Source organism: Fringilla coelebs, assembly GCF_963513975.1.
Source record: "Fringilla coelebs genome assembly, chromosome: 1".
Taxonomy (NCBI): domain Eukaryota; kingdom Metazoa; phylum Chordata; class Aves; order Passeriformes; family Fringillidae; genus Fringilla; species Fringilla coelebs.
The window spans coordinates 93,464,651-93,473,441 of record NC_140028.1 but is presented as its reverse complement, the minus strand read 5'-3'; positions in this window follow the sequence as shown (position 1 = coordinate 93,473,441).

Here is an 8,791-nt window from a genome sequence, read left to right as displayed (position 1 = left end):
GAGAGGAGAGCCTGAACTCTCAACTGCATGGAGGAGAGGCAGCCAGAAACCATTTGGTTTGATGGAGAAGATGGGATGCTTAGTCCTTTTTTTTGCAGCAGGAGAGTGGCTGGTTCTCCAGCTACAGGTCTGCAAGTGCAGGGTAGTTCCCATGCCCTACTAGCTAATGGGGGGCAGAAAGTCACATCTCAGTAAGTCACCTGAGACTGAGCCAGGCAGAGAGGCAAGCACTGCCAATAGATCAAGGGAAGTGATTACCCCTCTCTATCAGAATTTGTTAGGCAAAACCTGGAGTCCTATATTCCTGCTGCACCTCAAATATAAGAAAGATACTGATGAACTGGAGCAAGTTTAGCAGGTGGCCCTCAAGATGCTGGAGCACTTGTCTTGTGTGGAATGATAAAGAGAGGACTTCATAAGGACCTCATAGCAGCCTGTCAATACATCTGAGGAGCTTATCAAGAGGATGGACCTTCTGCAGTGAGTCACAGAAGCACAATAAAAAAAAGGTGTAAGCTGACTGGAGACCTCCTGATGTCTCTTCTGATCTTAATTTCCATGATTCATTTTCTGTGATCATAATGAACTTCCCCTCACCACAATGACCCATTCTTGATGTACTGTGAGTTTTTAACTGAGCCTTGTGCTGATGTACAGTGAGCAATGGTGGCTTTGACAGTGTACAGGTAACTGCTGGTTTAGGACAAAGGAGGAGAAATGTCGAGGCAGGAACAGAAGGGTGAAATATGATGTTATGGGGAAAGAACTTTCAAAGTGTTCAGGATTCTGCAGTCAGGAATGGAGTAGTTGAAAGCCATCCAACAAGGGAAGTGTTCACAGAATTCTCTGGGTTGGAAAGGAGTCACAAAGATCATCAAATGTGACTCTGAAGTGAATGGTCTATATAGGGACTGAGCCCACAACCTTGTCTTTATTAGCACCATGCTTTAACCAACTGAGCTAATCCAAATGTTTCCTTTTGAGGAGTGAATACTGCCAAGAAATCCTTTGGTCTCTGTGAGGTCATAATAATGTCAATTTTAATATGTGAGACTGCATTATTAATATGCTGCTAGATGCAAGTGATTGAACAGGAGAGAAATAACTGCAAATAATGTTTCCCAATGGAGGAGGAGATGCTGCCTGTGAAGCTGTATTCTGCATGGCCTTCCAGATTTTATGAGGGTGTTGTTTCACATAATGGGAAGACTTTGGGATTTTGTCAGCTTATTTTGTTTTCATGCAAGAACCTTCCATTTAGCTTGGTAGCAGACTAACCACCTCCCCACTTGGGTTTCTTACTGCATGTGGTCTTGAATGCTGCTGCTCAAATGCTGCTGCTTCTTGTATAGAAGAGATTTCTGCTGTGAGGGCAGTCAAGGTGCTTTTTAGCATTTTATTCATTGTCAGTCAGGGCAAAAAGAGACTTTTTCCAAGGGGGTCAATGTATCATCCCTTTTCTGTTTCAAATTACAGCAAAGCCACTGTTATTGAAAGAGGATCAGCACTTTCCTCCCAGCATCTCGAAAAATTTTCTTTACTGCTGTAACCTCAACTACCACCCTCCATTTGACAGATTTTAAATGATCAAGTGTTGCACCACTTTGACTTCTTCTGTGTTGTCATCAATCTGATGGCTGCAAACATTCCCAAACCCTTGTAAGACAGCTGATGCAAGTGGTTTCAAGGGAGAGAAGCAGTGAAGCAGAGACATGATTTATTTAGGGTGCAAATTAGAGATAAAGATGGATTATCTTTTTTTCCTGTGGCTGCCCTTCTGTCTGTCTGTTCAAATAAAGGTATCAAAGGTGGAAGAATATGGCATAGCAGCTGTAGCTTTTGGGATCACTGTGGAACTTCTTTCGTAATGCAAGTGGTGGGGTAGTATCAGGAAGCAAGGCTGGATGCATAGAAATTCAAGCAGAAAATCAAACTCAGCTGAAATTATATCTTAATGAAGACAAGCCAGTGGACAGCAGGACATGAAGCAGTCAGTGGACAGCAGGAAATGAACAGACTGAGACAGCATCCAAAAAATATTCAGCTGTTGCTGCTCTCTGGATCAGCTAGAAACCAAGCAATATTTGCTGAAGTCTTTTGACTTTTTTCCTTACTTCCTCTCTTTTCTTCCACATGCCTTCCTCCTCCTTTAACTAATCTGGTATTTTGAATTTCATATCCAAACAACACTTGGGTGTGATTTTGCATGATTTAAGACATCGCTTTTGGGGTGCTTACCAAATGTTCTTTTTTCATTAGAACTTTATTTTCTTGTCAGCTCAACCTCAAATACTTAGACTGAGCTTTAGACTGGCACTGAACTAGAAAGATGATAGCAAAAAAAATTTTGGATAAGATCTTGGGCATGGTGAGTTGTTTTTCACTTGGGCTTCTTTGTTTTGGTGGTTTTCTTTGGCTGGTTTGCTTTAGGTTGGTTGTTTTTCTTTATTTTTTTTTTCACCCTCAAACTAGAGATTTGTGCTTGAACATTTGATTTTGTCTTTAAATTATATTTATGACATTTTATTTTTGTTTAAATAGTCTCAAATAGTTTCTTCAGAGATTATATATCTCTGAACAATAATATCACAGAGGATTAATCTATTCTATACAATTCTATTCTATATGTTTTTCTGCAACTCTTGTCTTATGGGTTGGCAGTGATAACTCCTCATGGTGTTGTTCAATTCACCCTTCCTCCACGTTGTCCTTACAGCTCAATGCATTTTCCAATTATACTTCCTAGTCACTTAGGTAGACAACAGTGTATTTGGGAAAGGGCTTTTTTGTGTCATGATTGTCAAATGCATTATTTTTGCCAACAGAAGATGTTTCTGTGCAGTAATTTGGATGGGCAGCATTATTATTTTAATTTTTAACACTGTCTAATCACAGAAAATACCCAGTAGTATAAAGTCAGGGACAGTGGTACCAGTGAAATGCAAAAGAGGTCTTGGTTGTCTCTTGGAATTTTTTCCCAACTTTCTGGACAACAATGTTTGGAATTTAAAAAAAAAAATCATTAGGGAATTTAGCACCAAACGTAGTTACACAGACCCAGCAATTATTTGGGCTTACATTAATTCACTACCAGTGGGAGGAGAGGAGTTGCTAGCTTCCAGACTCTTTAAATATCAGACTTACTCAAGAAAGTGGAATTGTGACTGCGACAACTGAGTCAGAGGAGGAGCAGCTCCCCTGGGTTTGAAGGGAGCCAAAACCTACATATGTTACCAGTCAACATGTATCAAGCACACCTGCAAGAGTGGCAATCTGGTTTTTATGTCCCTTATTCTGGCCAGGGAAAGATGAGAAACCCTCCTTCTGTACTGAAGCCAAAGGAGAGGGAGGGTTGGCGAGTGACATGGGAATTTGTATTACTAGAGATATGGAGACACCACTGTGTTACCACTCTGTAGAGCTGGCTGAAATAAACAGGATTTATTTGCTGGAGGGGAAAGGGGGGAATGTTTTCAGGAAATGATTTTTAGTCTGGGAAGGTGAATGTGTGATAAGCATGTCTAGGGAAGTTCAAGGCCATACCTGGAGAAATGAGAGATGCTTAGTGATGGAGCAGGCTAGGAGAACATCTTCTTTTCTGCTTGAGGAAAAAGGAGGAGATCAGATTCTCCTAGCAGCTGGCAAGCTTGAGATCTTGAAAAATGATGGGGAGTCTGGTATAGACACAGGTGCTCCTGAAAAATGAGAAAACTGTTTGCATATTGATGCCACTCACAATTCAATCCCAATTCACTGCAGATGGTTCTGATTTGAAACTTGGTTTTATGCTTTCTTTCTTTGTAGTTTAACAGATACTCAGGATGAACTTGTAGGATAGTTACTTTAAGAAGAACTGCTCCTTCTTTGTTTCCAGCTCAGAGTTGGAGGTCTGCCAGTCTGTTGCATGAATGCAACTGCAGCCTCTAAAGGGTGTTTGTCATGCTGTATGAAAACTGTACCAGAAAAACCTTGGTACCACCAGACTTCTCTGGGCAGCTCTGCTCTGTGCTGCGATTGTCACTCTGCTCCATTTGGCACTCTGCTCCATAGTCACACCTTGGCTTTGTCTCCCTGCATTTTTCCTGCCTTTAAATTTTCACTGTACCTGCTTGAGCTACAAAGACTGCAGACACAGCAATGCTACAGGCTACTTAGTCCTTCTTGCTGCCTGGAGCACAAGAATTTCCCTCATTGTTATAAAAAATTATGTGTGTGTGTGTACAGCCCACACATGTAATGTCTAGTGCTGGCAGGACCTTGACCTCCTGTCAGGACATGTGCACACACAATCTCTGGGTCAATTGTGAGCCTCTCCTACAGAGATCCTTCTAAGAGGACTTCTTTATATTTAATGAAACTTTTTCTAGCACTACACAGTATTTTCCCTTATTCATTAATTAAATACTTGCTGCCATCTACCTTTCATCACCAGGTTTCTTAATTTCCTAGTATTTGCTTATATAAGTCAGTTTATGTTCTGTTCTGTTGTGTGAATTATCTTCAAATTATTGTAAAGCCTTTCCTATGTCTGCATTTTTCCTGCTTTCTCAGAAGGTTATTCTGTTTATAGGCTGAGTTCTTAGAAGTTGCCAATGCTCAGTCTGACTTGAGCTTTCAGTATTTTGATTCTTAATGAAGTCAAGCCTACGCTAAATGTCTAGCTATCTTGTCCAGTGATGCATTATGGTTTCCATCTTATAATGTAACCCAGAAGCCTTTAATCTATTTAGCTATTTGTACTGATAGCCAGTAAAAGATATCCCTGCTTTGCCTTTTCCTCAATCTTTGCCTCCCTGCACGGTCTCATTTCTCTCACTGAATTGCAGTGTGAGACTCTGAATGCTTTTTATCCTTGCATCCTATTATTTTGTGCTTGGGTGAAGCTATTTATGTGTAATATAGAAGTATCTATTGTGTAGAAGAGGAAAAACAAATCTCGGACATCTCGTAAACAACACATTTGTTATATAAATGAAGGGATTTAGAGGTTGTCTCCCAGGTCAGCTAGGAAGGGTTTCTTTCTCTAGGTCTGTACCACATCTGTCCAAATCATGCCTGATGCTTCTGCCCTTGTAGGATGGGGGAGCCTCCCTGGCACAGAGTGACACAAGTCTTTGGCAGCTGGGTCTGACAAGGTTTCTTGGCTTGCTTGGTATTCGCTGCCCTGTCCAAATTAGGATGGTGGCAAGGCAGTCCAGCTCAGGGTGAGCTATCCGAGACTGTAACCACCTCTTTGCAGGGAGACCATGAGACTTTTTGCTTCTTGTCATGCACTCCTGACCCTTTCAGTTTCACAGTGTTTCCTACTTTAAAATGAAAGACTCTTTTGAGTCTTCTTTTTCTTCCTGTCGTCAAGCAAAAAACCAAAATAAAAGTACCTAAGAAGGTAAAATAGTGTTAGGTAGTATCCTCCTCTAATGGAGTAAACTTAGTAAATAATTTAGGGTGACATAGTATTTTATTTAATTTCTACATCCAGCATCATACTGGTAATCATTTAACTGATGGATAAAAAGCTTTACTCTATTCTCCATAATGTTCTCTCTTTGATAAGTGTGGGGTTTTAAATGGGGATAAGTTCTCTTGCTGCAGACATTTTTCTCTGTGATTTTCTTCTTTCTTCATTTTCTGGAAGATTAAGTGAAAATATTAGGCTGGCATAAAAATGGGATAATTATGTTAACGTTAGCAGTGAAAACTCAGTTTTTTAAGCAGCTTTGGAATACCTAGTGAGTTTGATTGCAGGGAAATTGGTGATGTTATCGGCTAAAACTTGGAAATTTCAAGTGCCTTACCTTTGGCCTACACATCTGGTGCTAGCCTGAAATTCCTGAGTACCTGATAGGACATAAGAAACTGAATCCACTACAGTCCCTTTTCAACAGCACCGTACTCCAAGTGTTGGAACAAATTTGAAGATTGATCTAAAAAGCATTAGTATTCTGCATGCTATTAGCTAGTTAGTGTTGTTATCAAATCCTTCTGTATCTTTTGTTTGTTTTTTTGGCATTGCATTCTGTTCAGAAGCTCTTTTAACTTCTCCCAACTCAAAATGTTCTGTGAAGGGCAAAACCTCTCATATCCTGGGCTCAACACTCCCCTCAGCAATTATTCACTGAGTAACTCTTGTGATGGGGCTTGGGGTTAAAAAAGCACTTAAACATTATTCATATGCTTGACTGCTTTCCAAAACAAAAGCTCCCATCATGAGCATCTGAGCTGAGAAGATAATCTTTGGTTTGCTGTCAGCTGTCAGCGCCCCATCAGCGGCCCGGCTGTGAGGGGTGTAGCTGGATGCGCGGGTACGTGCTGCTGGCTGGGGAAGGTGCAGCCTGGCAGTTGCCTCCTTTCACTCCCCAAGCTCACAAATACTCGCTGGTGTTAACTTGAATGATGGCAGACATGGCAGACGTGGCAGAGAGCTTGGCCTTCTGCTTGCTGCTGGGAATTCATCGAGGCAAATCTGAGCTCGGTGGTGACTGATTTGCCCAACTGATCCTGCTGAGTTGGAGGGGAGAGGCAGGGGTGTTATCTCCATGCTGACAACGCTGAAGCAAGAACCGAGTGTGTATAACTGGTTATTGGATTCATGTGGGTGCTGAACACAGTGCTTGACAAGATTAAAGTGCTCTGTTCCTGGAAGGCAGCTGCTCTTAGTGCAGATGTCAGAAGCAGACAATTTAACCTTTTCTTAGGGAGTAAGACCTGCAAATATGGACAAGTCAACTAGGAATGCACTTCACATGTGATTACATATTTTTCATTGTGAATCATTGGTATTTGTGGCTTCCTGAAATGACGGAAGACTACTGGAGTCACTGTATCATTGCCAGCCATTTTTTAGGAATTCTACTGTAGACATACATATATTCAAATTCAATATCCATATTATCTTCATCTGATGCTGCTACTTTTCCCCTTCCTCTTTCCTTTTATTTCCTTCTCTAGGAAGTAGTATGAAGTTCCCAGAAAAGTAGAATGAGATCTGGGATAGGGCAAATCAACTTCAGTCTTTTAATCCGTGGATGTAGTCACTACTGTATAATGTCCTCTCTTTTTAAAGCTAAGATTATTAAGTGCTAAAGTTTTCTAGACTCTTCTAACTTTACTTGGTGCATACTCTTTCTATACTGAAAATAAATAACAGACAAAGAACAGTCTACATGCACAGGATGGACCTCTGTCTGGTGTTAATTAAAACTGGTGACTGAGCTATTGAAATACTATAGCTTATACAATTCACATTAAACTGTTTACACTAATAACTTTGACTTCTATACTCATAAGAGGGCAGAAACAATTAAACCTCTGCATAAATAGTAACAATTTCTATGTGAGCACATATACAAATTGTACAATAGAAGTTGTGTTAATTCTGTGGGCTTTAAAAAAAATCTTAGTCTTAGAAACTTTGTACAGGAGAATGGGTGAGTTGTGACTGAATGCATTTCTACCTTTATTGTGGCATCCACAGATACCTATTCCTCATAATAATAGTGTTTCTTGCACAATATTCCTGATATATATTCAAAAGTACTTGAGGAAAAATGACTGTTAACCATGTCAACACTAAGTCCTTACTAAAAAAAAACCAAAAAAAAAAAAAAAAGAAAGGGGAGGGAGAAAAAGCATCCCAAATATCTGGTTAAAGGTAGATGGAAACATGATCTGCTTTCAGAATAGAAATTAGAGAGCCAATAACCTTTCCAAATGAAATTATGTTCCTTCTTCTGGTATATGGTACCCAGCTTGACTCACAAAGGAATGTGAAGAAAATCTTCTGCCTGGCAAGCATTTGCAAGATGGCTGGGGAGGCATGATGGAAAATGGTGACTGCTGTTGCTATTTTGACAGTAGGATCTTAATATTAACCAAAATCCGTGGCAGCTCTGGGCCAGAAATGGCTTTGTGGCAGTACAGCTAGTCAGTAGTTTGCTGAAGGTCTCTTTGTTCCTGACATGTATTGCACATGCTGAAAAAAACAGTCAGAATTCAATTTCAAGGGAGCTTTTAACTCTGACTTCACAGTTCTTTTATTTTTCTTTTTCCTTACTAAATGCAGAGAGATGGAGAGGAGGCAAGAAGGCTACAGGCATTCAGGAAGAGGCTCCTTTGGCTCACCCTCCTGTAGAGGACATTGGTGTTTAGAAGTATTGCAGTCTGTGACTTTCATTGAGGGCGTTGTCCTTGAGCAATCCAAATGCAGCTTTCTGTTTTTTGAAGTACTGCAGAAAACTGTTCAAAGTACACTTTTTTACCCAAAAAATGTTATTCTTCCAGGGCATATAGTCTTTTATTGTGTCTCTATTTGTAAGTGACATAAGGCATTTGTTTTTACTGGAGGCATCCAGAACATGATTTTTTTTTTTTTTAAGCATCTACTCCTGTAACAGTAATTCCCCTGTGTGCTGTATAACTCTTTTGTTTAGGAGATGGAAGGAATGTAAGGTTACCATGGCAGACAAAGCCTAGCCCTTCCTTTGTTCATAAGGGATGTGCTTGTTCTTCAGGTGTTGTTGCTTGGGATGGATCTGTATGTCATTGCTGCCTACCCCATCTTTGTCCCAAAAAGTTGCTTCCCTTATGTGGTGAGGGTGGAACTAAAGTTTAATCACTTTTGTTTCTCAGATTTTGAAAACTACTTGTTATTGCTCTGGGGACTGAGCTTCTCCAGAGGCCAAGCCTGAAAAAACAGCAGCTTGAATTGCTGCATAAATCAGAGCGAATTAGTTTTGTTCTCACGCCTCAGTGTACTTCTTGTTGACCTTTTTTTTTTGTAATTTCACTTTTT